At 41.9% G+C, this 13,232-nt stretch overlaps 1 protein-coding gene across 6 annotated transcripts in view; it reads left to right on the top strand.

The window, feature by feature from the left end:
- The first annotated feature begins 5,414 nt into the window (after positions 1-5,414).
- PACSIN2 (protein kinase C and casein kinase substrate in neurons 2) overlaps positions 5,415-13,232 on the top strand; it is a 41,507-nt gene continuing 33,689 nt past the window's right edge. For 3 of the 6 annotated variants that reach the window (XM_027730151.2, XM_027730150.2, XM_027730148.2), the window contains exon 1: positions 5,415-5,564. The gene's annotated coding sequence lies outside the window, so the exon portion shown is untranslated. Of the gene's footprint in view, positions 5,565-11,503; positions 11,597-13,232 lie in introns of those variants that run through there. The other 3 variants (XM_027730153.2, XM_027730152.2, XM_027730149.2) reach the window with 2 other exon arrangements.

Below are 13,232 nucleotides of genomic sequence, written 5' to 3'. Positions count from 1 at the left end.
CAGAAATGCTTCCTTTTCTATGCAGAACTTGAGGCCTCATGTGAGTGAAATGTTCTTGAGAAACTCAAAATTAGGAAGCTGTGTTGCTACATAATGTCTGGGTTTGGTTTTGGTTTTTTTTTTCTGTGTAAGACTTGTTGAAAAATACAGTGATTCACTGAAGGAATTTGAGTAAGGAAATTTTTGAATGAGGAAAGTTTTTGATTAAGGAAATTTGGGAATAATTGAATAAGGAAAGGGTCTGTGGTAGCTGGAATGGGTGTTTGCTCTTGTGCTTGTCTGGAGACTCTGAAAAGGAAGATGACAAGGAAACAAAAGCAGTCTTAGCTAACAGGAGGAGGAGGAGGGTGGTATGTGGATATCACCCTGTGAGATGCTGGTTTGTACCTGGTCTTGAAAGGTCAAGGTGAAAATCCAGTGAGGGAGAAGAGAAACTGGAAAGAAAGCTTTTAATTGTTTACTGAGGGATAAATTTTTAAAACTTTCCACTCCTTGAAGGAAATCTGCTGCTGCAGTAGGACAGAACTAGACTGGTAAGAGCCTGGGGGATGCTCTGCCATCAGCTGGGGCTGAGGGGATGGTGTTCTCCACTGGAGGCATGTGGAGAGCGATTGACTGAAGCTGTGGTGCTTACAAGTGTAATAAAAGCTGACAAACCTTGTGGGGATGCTCTCATTCAAAGGTAAAGTAGCTCTTTTTGCCCAGTTTTCCAAAAGATTAAAGCCAGGTTTACCTCTGACTGAGAGGGCTTAAGTGGGTTTAAATCTGCAAGCAACAAGCTCTCAGTGCTGACTAACTCACTGTGGCCTTGGGCCAACTATCCAAACGTATTTGACTGTGGGACAAAAATGCAGGTTTGGCTTTCAGAGGAGCGAAATAAATCAGAAATAACGAAACTGATAAGTTCTGACTTGGGCTGGTGCAATAACTTGCTGGGCAGAGCTAAAATAAATGTGCGTCTGAGCCTCAAAATGCTGTTGCCGGTCTGCTCGAGTGATGGCTGGCATGAGGACAGCATTGTGTGCAGAGTTAAATAGGCAGCTCCAAACGGCTACGGGGAGCTGTGATAATGGCAGCAGTGTAGAAGGAGCTCATTGCTGGGCTTGAATAGGGGGCTTTGCTTCCTGGGCACTAACCTTTCTCCCTATTAATTCTTTGACATGGAAGGAATGAATAAGATTCCCACAGAATGGCTTCTTTATGTGGCTTTAGGAACTTCATTAGTAGAAAAGAAACAGTGTTATCCCTAAAGCGACTTTGCTACTGTTGGCTTTACAATGGGACTTCTGCCTGAAATGTCCCTGTCTCCTGCTTCACTTCCTGCTGTACACTTAGCAAAACAATGGACATTTCACAGAAGATGTATAGCCCTGCATTTCATCAGCGGGACGTGTCAGGCAGGGCTCATTTATCTGCAGGAGAGGAAGGGCTTTACCCTCTCACCGTAAGCTGGTGCTGTTTCTGAAGTAGTTTTAGAAAGAAAAGGAACGTGCATAGCCAAGAAAAGCTGTGCCTGTGGCCACAGTTTTGTTAAAAATTCGATTATTCAGAGGAAATAGGAACAGAAATGAGCATCTTGGAAAAACTGATTGTTTTTACTGAATGGCAGGAAGTTGCGTGTGCTGGACTGGATGTTTTTTCCACCTTTTTTAAGTTGCTATCAGAGCTCAGGCAAAGCTCTCCATAGAGAGCAGCCCATAGCCAGAACTTTGCCAGTTGTTGTGATGACATGGATACCTTTACCAGTGACAAAGAGTCTTCTCTGCCTTAACTATTCTCAAATTTTATGCCTATTAAAAGCACATTCACACCTGACATAATCATGCTGTGAAAGATAAAGTTTTGGAGAGTATGAAACTCGTTAAAAACAGCGATATGAAAAACGAGGAGATAATAAAGAATATTTTAGACAGGAACATGTCTTGTCTTTGAAGGGTTCATTCCCAGTGAAAGTTGGGCAGTGAAACAGTGAAATTGCTTGATTTGAGTGCAATTAAGTCTCATAATCTCTAATTCTTTGTCATTGGCTGGCTTATATAATCACTAATGGCATTACATTTCCAATCCAAACATGGTTCAGGATTTAAATTTACGTTTAAAGCTGTAAATAAAGATATATGACACTTGGACTTCCTCAGCAAGAGGGAAACATTTTGGAGAGGATGCTGAAATGTTATTGCAACAGTCAAGAAACACAAATAAAATTTGTTCTGGGTGAAGCCAAGAGACAGAATTTCCTTACAGAGAAAGTACTCATGCCTGAAAGGACACATGGAATTTCTGAGGACAGCAGAAGAAACAAGAAGCATATTTAAAAATAGATTGTGTTAAAAGTAAAAATAACCGTGAGATACTTATCTAAAATAAGAGAGGATTTTTTTTTTTCCCCAGAAACTTCCTGTCCTGTTCCTAACAGTCTGAATCAAATGCCCACCAGAGCTGGAGAGACTGTCAGCTGTTCTTCTAAGAAAAAGATTAAGATAAGCTTTCTCAGGATGTCATATTTTTAGTAGAACTGGAAGTGCATTTTAGTATTCTAATTTAATATTTTAATTATTTAATGATGACATTTTAATGGTTTAATATTTTTAATATTGAGGGAAATATAAAAATACTAAAATCAAAGTGATTAATATGTTAAAGTGTGACTCACTCCATCAGTAAATTATTTATGGCATCATAACAGTGTCATCATGCTGGGAGCTTGCATCACTGATGATAGATATAATGAGACCACTAATCTCTTTTAATTCACTACAAGAAAAGCTGAAGTGTTTGAATATACATAAAGTTACTTTACATGTTATAAATTGAAAGAAATAGGACTTTATTAAGCACTGAGATATATTTCCCCAAGCGGTTCTTCCAGTGCATATATGTATTTATTCAGTGCATGTGGCCTCAAGCCCTGTATATATTTAGACATACATTAAACTGTGTTACTATAAGTCATGAAGTCAAATTACTACACCATGTGTAGTAACCTCAATGCAGCCAAATTCACAGGAGGAGCAGTAGTGTTGATCCAAAAAGTGCCCTAAGATGACTCTAAAAATTGTGTCAAGCGGTACACTTGGAAAAGGAGCAAAAACCTGACAGTTAAAAATGTGTTTTTAAAATTCTGATAGTGGTTATCATCTTGATTGGCTTCCAAAGGTGTCTAAGCACTTTTCAGCTAAGTGTAAAAAAAAAAAAAAAGGATAGGTAAATCTTGCAAGCAGAAAAGAATATTCAGCAGCTTTTTTTCCAATTAATAGTCCTGCCTTTACCTCTTTATCTTCAAAATTATAATTTCATAGCATTTATAAATATGTTTCATAGCAGTTGCTAATTGATTTATGAAGATGTTTAAGTGAAAAACTGGAAAATCATTATCTCAAGTTGTATTAAAATCCGAATCCAGTTGTTAGTATGAAAAATGTTGTGTGCATCCCTAATTTCTGATCACCCTCCATTCCCTTGGAAGGCAGTTCAAGTTCCATATGAAGAAGACTCCCAAAATAACATGCTGTGACACAAGGGCTGTACTTATATTTGTGTGTGTATATATATTACATACATACATACATTTATATTACATACATATATATATAACACATATATAACATATATATATATAAAGTATAGTAAGTATATATAGTAAGTATATATATGGAAACACATCGAAATGTATGTAAATACAGTAATAAATTATATACCATTTATATGCACATATCATAATGTAATATGTATAATTATACGTTATCCATGTATATATAGATATAAGATACCTATATATATCTATATATGTATATAAAATATCTATATAAAACATGTAAGCAGCACACTGGCCTAACAAAGTCGATGCTGGTTTAAGTCCTGTCCTCTGCCAAGCTGGAATTCCCTTTCCTGGGAGGATGAACTCAGTCCTAGCAGGGAGAACTGTGATTTACGCTGAATTCCTGTGCTGCTCCTTCGATCTTGGAACAAGTTGGAGCATTATTTGACCATACAAAGAGATGAATGACTGTTTTGATGTTGAGGAAAGTCTTTAAGTGTTCTGGCAGGGAGAATTCCCAGCTTTGACAGTGCTCCAGGCAAAACGGAAGCGTGATTCCGTACAGAAAGAGCTGGATTTACGACTGGATGTGTCCCTTGTCATCTCCTGTATAATGCTGGGTTGTGCAAAGCTTGATCTCACATTTCATAAGGCAGTGGGAAAAAGTGAAGTGCAGCTGTGGTCAGGAGTGAAAGAAAAAACAATAAATTTCCAGGTTTCTCAAACGTGAACTGTGGACTTTCAACACGGGAGAGAGAGAAGAACAGGAGATTAGAGGAGGGAGAAATCATGTTCAACCTTACACAGCTTAACCAACCTGACCAAATTTTGCAGCGATTGTTAATTGCAATTAACTCAAATCCATATTTGAAGGACTTTTTTTTTTTTTTTTACCAGAAGGTAAAATTTATCCCAGTGCTGTGGTCTCACAGTCCTACAGAGCTAATCTAAGTTCCCAGTGAACTTAAAGCTCCTTAAGTTAATGAGTCACAGGCTAAGTGAAAGAGTACAGGAAGGCTTGGCGCCGATCCTGATCCTATGCAGGATCCTTCTTGCATGAGAACCGTGGCCAAGAGGAAAGGACTCTCAGGGCTGTGTTCCAGCCCTGCCCACCGTGCTGTCCTCAAACCGGGCTGTCCCGGGGGACAGCGCCGGAGGCACAGCGGGGCTGGGAAGGGCAGATGGCAGCGAAACAGCGGGAACTAGGAGAGGAGAAGGCGGAGGCTTTGAAGGGACGGCACAAGGTCACCGCGGTGGCTCCCGCTTGGAACTTCAAACAGTCCTGGCTAAAACAAATATCCCCACCACGTCCCGCGGGGCTCCTGCCAGCGGTGTCCTGCACGGACACACCTGGATGTGTCCCTCCCCTCCCCGAGGTGACCCCTGAGGTGGCCGGAGCCCCTCGAGATGACCCCGAGGTGTCCTGCGGGGACACACCTGGATGTGTCCCCCCGAGGAGACCGGAGTCCCTCCATCCCCAGATGACCCCGCAGTATCCGGTGCCCCATCCCGAGGTGTCCCCGCAGTGTCCGATCCCCCATCCCGAGGTGTCCCCGCAGTGTCCGATCCCCCATCCCGAGGTGTCCCCGCAGTGTCCGATCCCCCATCCCGAGGTGTCCCCGCAGTGTCCGATCCCCCATCCCGAATTGTTCCCCCACAGCCGCCCCTCAGCGAACGCGCACCGGCCGCGGGCGCGCGCGCGCCCCGCCCCTTCCAGCCCCGCCCCATCCCTTTTTCTAAGGAAGCGGCGTTGATTGACAGCCGCAAGGAGCCAATGGGCGCCCCGGCGCCGAGCGCGCTCAGCCAATGGGACGGCGGCGGGGCGGGGCGCGGCGGCGCGGGGCGGGCGGGGGCGGCAGTCGCGGCGGCGGCGCCGAGCGGAGCGGATCGAAGCGGAGCGGGAGCGGGGCCGGAGCGCAGCGCTGGGGCCCGGCCGCGTCCGCCGCTCTCTCCCCGTCTGGTCACACCCCCCTACACCCCGCGACCCCCGCCGGGCACAGCGCACAGGCGGCTCCCGGCGCTGCAGGTGAGGCTGGAGCCTTGTTGAGAGGTGCAGGCCGGGGTTGTGATCCACGGCGGGCGGTGGGTCCGGTCGGGCCGCGCCGGGCCGGGCGAGGAGCCCCGGGGACCTCGCGTCGGGGCCGGCGGCGGGGCCGGCGCTGCCCGTGCGGAGGGCGCGGGGAAGGTGAAGCTCTCCTTGCACGGCGGGCAAGGGCAGGGCTGGGGCCGGCGGGGGATGACGACACTGGCTCGGTTCCTGTAGGAGGGCAGAGCTCGGCGCTCGCCAAAGTTTAGTGACCCCCTCGGACGGCGCTGGCGTTGGGAGGGGGGCGCAGGGAGAGAGGGCGAGGATGGAGCCCCTGCACTCGGGCGGGTGGGTTTTTCCTGCCGGCGGTGAAATCCCTGGGTGGTGAAATCACCCATTGGCAGGTGACGGTGCTGGGCTGGTGGGAGGAGGTGTTTGCAGGGGGGACAGTGATGTTTTAAGCGGCTCACACCCCTCTGAGTGTCCAGGTAAGCCAGGCTTCGTGGTCTTGCCGTTGCCGCCTTCTTTCTGGACTTTCCCTTTTTTGGCTCGTGGAAAGAGTCTCCTCATCTCCCGAAACTATGTGAGAGACAGACATCCCTTTATGTGCAGCGGGGCTACCTGGTCGGGGAAGGACAGGGTCTGTACAGTGCTGGCTGTGTGGGTCTGTACCAGCTGCCTGGCTGTCCCGGGCTGGACTGACTCAGGAGCTGAAAGATCCACTCTTCTGAGAGATTCATCCTTCTGAGCCTTCACCCTTTTGCCCTCTCAGCAAAGGAAGCCAGGAAGATGCAGTGCTGCCCTTTGCAAGCTGAACCTTTGGAAACTAAATGTAACCTTGCAGTTTTGAACCCTCAGATTACTTATTAAATAGTGAGGATAATTTAAAACCAGTGCACCGCTGCACCTGTTTGTTTAAGTTTGATCCTTTCCACCTGACCCAGACTGGGGTGGAAAAATGAGCCTTTGGATGTGTTACTTTGGTTTTCTTCTGTTGTGTTCTACAGCCTCCAAAAGACTTAAAAGGTTGCCATGAGAGTGTTTTCTCTTGCTCTTGTGGGGGGAGGATCCCCTTCTGCTAATTGGGATCTAATTCCAGCATTTGTTCAGCACTTTTCTAAAGACAGAACCTTCCCACTGCTTTTAAAAGTTGAAACAATGATAGTGCATTATATATAGTCATAGTGAAGACTGCATTATGTAAACAACTGGGTTTTAGTGCAACAAAAGGATCATTCTCCTGTGTCTGTGACACGAGACTGATATAAAAACACTGCTTTGTTGCTTCCTTGGGCAGAGGGGACACACAGGACGTGATGACTTAAAGGTGAGAGGCACCTCAAACAGTTTGCCAACTGTATTTCAGATGGGCAAAACTCCTTAATTGCTTTCTTCACTATTAAGGTTATTAACACCGAGGGCTACTGTGCTGACTGTTCTATACCTGTACCTGCCTGAAATGGTGTTTTGTCAAACTTGCATTTTGCCTTCAAAGGTAATAGTTATCTTCTTCCAGTTATGGCTGTGAAAAGTAGTGTGTATGTCTGTTTAGCACAGTGCAGCATCATTTTGGAGGTCTCTGATCATAATGTACCACAGCTTGGGTATGGTGAGGAGTGCAGCTGCTGTTCTGTGTCCAAGTAAGTAATTTACAGATCTGGGGTCGATTTTTTTTTTGGCTCAGGTCTGCATGTTGTGCAGTGCCACAGCAGAATAAACATTAAAAACTGCCCTGGGGTTTGAACTGCAATACCACACATCAGGCAACAATATCGGTGTTGAAAGAAAGCACAAATGATTAAATGGTTTATTGAGGGTTGATAGGCAAAACTGTTTGGGATTTTCTTTTAATTGATTTTTTTTCTCTCATTTTAAAGAGGGTGTGCTGCAAGTGGGTGCAGTAATTAATATTGAGCTGACAAATTAGATGGCAGTTATGATTGCTAGGCTTGATGTTTGCTGTGTGAGTCTGTGTGGATGGCCTTAAGTGTTCTTTCACTTTTTTTTTTAAACTGTCACAGGGTAATGAGAAAGCTTCTCCATTCCACAAGTCATCTCTGCAAGAAAAGCTTGATTTTACTTTGTGGTATATTAGGTAATATGTGGTAATATATATATATTTCTACTTGTTCTTTTTTATGCCTTTGAAGTACCATCATAGTGAGGTGGCTTTCTGACTGTGATCGTTGTGATCTACGAGTGTTTTTAAACAATACCTTCAGAAAACACCCAGATGATATATTTCTTCTAATGGGCAGATGTCTGCTTTCTTTTGTTGTATCAAGGCACTTGAATGTTGGTCTGGAAATCAGTATTTTGAACCTGTTCTTTGACGTGTTTGGATGATTTAGGGTTAGGCATGAGAAGTTTTGTTCTCGTGGTCTGTCTGTACAACATATGGGTGCCTTCTCCTCCTCTAAAGCTGAGTGAGCCACTTGCTTAAAGATGTCCATCTGTCCATTCTGTGCTTCCCTGGCTGTGCTTAAAATGAGCTGAAGGCTCCTGCAACTTGAAGTGGTACAAGAAATTTCTGTGCTTGTTGCAGGAACTGGAAGAGGGTAAAATGCTTAGCAGTGCTGCTGCCAGTCAAAAATTGCCTGTGCTTGTATGAATCTGTGGGAGTAACACAAAGTAGCTACAAGGTAATTAAAAAAAAAGGTGAAAAGCTAGTAAAAGTAGCTAACTGAGCTTTCTGTTTCTGAGTTGGTGAATGGTTTTCTTACAGTTGGGAGTAGCAGGTCCTGGAAAAAGTGCATCTTCTCATCCAATGAGCCAGAAGAATGGTAGATGCAGATGGAAGGGTTGGTTGGGTTTTTTTTTCTTTAACAGAGTTGTTTAAACATGCATGTAAGCTGATACATTAGTGTCTTTTTGGTTCTTGGAATGTCTGCTTTTAAAAAAATACCAAGATTTAATGACTTACTTGTTGCCTGGAATGAAGTCTCTAATGCTTGAACTGAAGACCAGTCTGTGAGATTAACAACTTCTTTGTAACACAGGATTTAATTCCAGTTCTGTCTTAATCCCTAGAACTTCAAGAAGTGACATTGTTCCTTTCAACCTAACCCAAGTTACTGATTTTTGGCTTGACTTAATGTAATGATGGATTGTTCCCAGGAGATGAAAAGGAAGAAAGCAGGAAATAACTGTGATGTAACTGTACTGACATAAACCCACTTAAGGATTCTGAGTCTGTGGTTGAATAAATGACATATTTAATATGAATGTTACCTGGCTGATTGACCCACTGGGTTTGAGAGGAATAACCTGGAGCTGATGGTAAATTCTGTTGTATTCTGGGATCTACAGTTGTGTCACGAGGCTTTAATGTTGTTCCTTTATGTGTTATCCAAGGTGCCTTTTTCTGGGGAAGGGAACAGTCCAGATTTCTCTGATAAGGTTGGTCCTTGAAGTGTGGGTGATTCTGCTGAGCTGGTGTGTGTGGGTAGAGCCCTGTGATCCTTGGTGGACAGGATGTGTCAATATTTGAAAAAGTACCAGCCCTAATTAGTAAATAGGAGTAGAAGTGGCCTGGCTGTTGCAACCCTGCACAGTAATGGGTTCTGAAGCAAAAAGAAAACGTCTCTCAGGCTTCAAATAACGTGGTTTGGTTCAACTTTTACACAACATGCAAATATTTAAAAGCTGCTCTGGTGTACAGAAGGTATTGTAAATATTTTGGTAATAATGGAAACCTGTATCTTGCATTGTTTGGCTTTGGGTCAATGCATGTTGTTAACCCTTTTTTGGACTCTGCTTCGAGTTAAGAATTAATTCCAAGGCATCTCCAGACCAAATATTTTAAACAACCTTCTGTGCCTTTTATCACATACTCTAAGCCAGTGAATGACAAACCAGAGTACAATACAACAGCAAAAATGGTGGGGACAAGAACAGTCTCTCAAATCATGTTATTAAATACTTCTTCCAAACAGTTTTACTGCAACAAAGGCTGCATTTTATGTAATCTCTTGACATAAAACTTATAGATGTGACATAGATGCAGACTATGAAGTGAAAAGAACATGACAAAGAATATAAGTTTGTGTGTTTGTTGTTTTCCTAATTTCTGACTTAACAGGTTAAATAAAGGGTGCAGGGTGAATATGCTTAATGTGTCCTGTAATGTGTAGTACAGATTTCAATAAATGGTCTGCCATGAGTCATAGGACAAACAGGACATCTCTGTAGTTTGACTTATGGCTCCCATCCTCTGCCTTAATAGAGGCTTTCCTGGCAAACTGACAGATCCCTGGATCCCTGCTGAGTGGAGCAGTGCTGCTTTCTTGTTGGGAGAAATGATAAATCTGTGATAATATTGATAATATGTTAAATGCCTTTGTGTCGAACGCGGCGTTAGGACGTTGTCGCTGTATTGGATGTTAAAATTCCACACCAGTGTCAGAGCTGGGAAGTGAAGCATGGAACACCCATCAGTGGGACTAAAGGATTCCATGATAACGTGACATTTTCCTTCAAGCAGCAGCAGCTGCAGGAGCAGCTGAGAGCTCTGTGTTGTCGGGAGTGTATTGGTGGTCTCTGTGAGACACCAGTTAGAGCCGTTGGAAGGTGTTCCAGAATGTCTGGGGAGTGCCAGTGTTCCTTAAAGCAGCTAATATTTCAGATATTATTGCAGAAGTGTTACCACTCCTTTCTTGGCCACTTAGTCCTCTCTACCTACATTATAACCCCACACAAACTCTTCACTCGTGGGACACGTGCAGTGAATTTCAGTGGTACTAAACGGGCTGGATTTATGTTCCCAAAGGCAAAAATTTAATCTCTTACTTATGTGCTTGCACATTAACAATGAAAATACCTTCTTGCCTGTCTTTTCAGGGTCTCAGACTTTGTGTGTTGTCTGTGCACTTGCTTATTCCTTGTGTTAGCAAAACATCTTGTAACTTGTTAAACCAGCTCGGAAGTTTGTTTGTGCGACTTCTACTCGCCAGTGATAATCAGGATGTAATAAAGTAAGGAAAATGGAATGTGTATAAATACAATTTATACATAAACTGTTGCTCATCCTGGCAGCTGAAGTTGTGCTACATGAGCTGCTCAAATACAACTTACTGACTCGAGACTCTACCCTCAAACTCTTTATAGTTGAGCCAATTGAAGATGTGCTTAAATTTATGGTCCTTGATTTTTACCACTTTTAAATGCACGGGTGAATAGATAATAAGTATCAAATCATCTTAAATTCATAAATTTAAAGATGAACTTGCTGGTTTTTTCTTGAATTTTTGCTTAAAATATTTTAGTGTGGAAGGACCAGAAGACAGTTGAAAGCGTTTTTAAAGTTGAACAAGTTCCAAGTAGAAAGGAGCCAAAAGTCCTTGTCTTTTAACTTTTAGAATACTCACTTGTACGTATTTTTAAGGTATAATGCTGATAATTATTCTTATGTAGTGAAATACTGTTTTTATAGAAAAAATTGAGTGTTAAATAATGTCTTGAACCTCCTAGCAAAATGTTTAAATTAATCTGGTAGCACATTGTCATTAAACCAAGTTTTGAAGAAATAGCTTTGAATTCCAGTTCAGTACTTAACTTTCAAAATTTGTGGAAAGAATCAAGTGTGTTTTTAGAATGTTACTATTTTTTTCTTCCCAGGGTAAAATCTGGGTCTACACAAAACCCGTGCCAGCTCTCTTATTTCATAGACTGGAAAAGCTACTTATTGTAACCTGTTTGGGTTTGGTTTTTCTTTTTTCTGTTGTTGGTTTTTCTTTTTTTTTCCCCTTCCTTTTTTTCCTTTCCCCTCCCCCTTTTTTTTTTAGAATTAGTGGAATTCTAGAAGTCGAATTAACTGGATTCTTCTGTTACTTTTCTAAGCCCGATCTGCTTCCTTGGCTTTTCTCAGTAAAGTACTATTCCTCCTGATTTTTTTTTTTTTTTTGAAGCAGGTGCTCAGATTGGCCAGCAGAGAACATTTGAGCAGACAGAACACTATTGCAGGACATTTTGTGCTGTTCTTTGTTTAATTGCTCCCTTCACTGGATATCATGAATGTCTTGTCTGTTATTGAGGTGGGACCCAATTTATTATTTATCTTCGTAAACACAAATTTGAGGAGATTAAAAGATAGTCCACTTAGTTTTAAAGGATCTGCAGGTGAACCTAAAAAAATTATTTGAAATGATATTTGATCTTAAAATTAGTTTGAATTTGGCTAAGAAATCCTTTGTCCAAAGTAGTATAAAAGCAGCTGCTTTGCTTGTAGTGTCCCTGTATCAGAGAGCAACATGTGGGTTTAGTCTGTATCAAATGACTGTATTTTTAGCACTTGGTTTAGTGGCTATTCCATAATTCCTGGTAGGATGTAAATCCTGTGGGTGGTGTGAGTATCATGAATAAAATCTGTGTGGTGCAAATGTTGATCATTGTCAAGTCCAGTAACTGATAAACACAAAGAGATAAAGCAAATACCATGCCTTGATTCTGAATTTGTTTTGGGTTCTGCAAGACAACCTATAGGTTTCTTTGCTTCAGGCTTTGATCAGGCTGAAAAAATACGATGTATTCTCCAGTTATCTGGGGTTTTTCATTGTGGAGGAACTAAAACTGGAACAGGAGATTCCCCTTTATCCCTCCTCCCCTCTCCTGCCAGAGGCCACATAGGAAGTACCTTTGTTCCTACTTGTTCTTAGGTATTGCAGAGACATTTTGTGTAATTGTAATTAAGGCAAAATGGGGCTAAATTTAGCATGTAATGAATGTGCTGCTGAGCAAAATTACTGGGTTTGCAGTAATCATTTTAGCAGGTTTTATGCTAAAAGGGGTTTCACTGCAAAGCAGGGAAATATGGAAAGAGATGAGCAGGTTTTCATGTTTTCCAACACATCTAAAGGTATTTTCATTGTGCACATTTTATGGGTTTTTTTTGTGCTTCCAGTGTTTATTTCATAAATATGCTATACTAAAAAAATACTACATTTTTTGAGTGGATAACGCTGTCCCAGTATAATACCTTTTGATGTTATTTGAGTTGTGAATGATGTTGGTAGTTCAGTTTTGGAGTTAAAAATCCCATAAAAACGTTATAAATTTTCAGGGATGTGTCAAGTATCTAATTTAGGTAGGATACTCACTGGAATGCAGTTGATTAGGTAGGAAAAAATACCATGAAAAGCTGAAGATTTTATAAATATGCTTCTCAAAATGTGTTTTGAGTTTGCCAAGGGAAAATGTGTCACGGGAATCCTTGGATTTTCTTACTGCAGTGAATAGTTAGAGAACAAAGTTCTGTGATCTCAGAAAGAAAGCTTTAATAAAAATCTTGTGAAACACTCTCTGTCATGCAATAGCACTTGGCTTGTGCACTGTTCAGCCCTGCAAATGGGGAGAAATAAGCCATTTAAGACTCCTGCTATTGTTAAATTGCTTGGTCAGCTCTTGTTGCAATCCTCCAGGAATCTCTGCAGTGCCTTCCAGAATGAATTAAATCGGAGCTGCTTTAGTTGTGCAGCTGAAGTGGCTCGTGAGAATTATTGGAATGTGCAAAGAATTTTTAAAATTTAAATTAATTTTAAAATTTAATTTAATTTTATTATTTTTAATTTAATTTAATAGATTTTTAAAAATTAAAGTGAAACAAATTTAAATTTAAGATTAAAAGCTTAAGATTAAAAAATATTGCGCCTAAGCATTTACATCAGAATCAGG

This window comes from Pipra filicauda, unplaced genomic scaffold, assembly GCF_003945595.2.
Source record: "Pipra filicauda isolate LSUMZ 115617 unplaced genomic scaffold, ASM394559v2 scaffold292_size926685_pilon, whole genome shotgun sequence".
Classification (NCBI taxonomy): Eukaryota; Metazoa; Chordata; class Aves; order Passeriformes; family Pipridae; genus Pipra; species Pipra filicauda.
The sequence above is the reverse complement of the archived record's forward strand: the minus strand, read 5'-3'. Positions and strand labels throughout refer to the sequence as shown.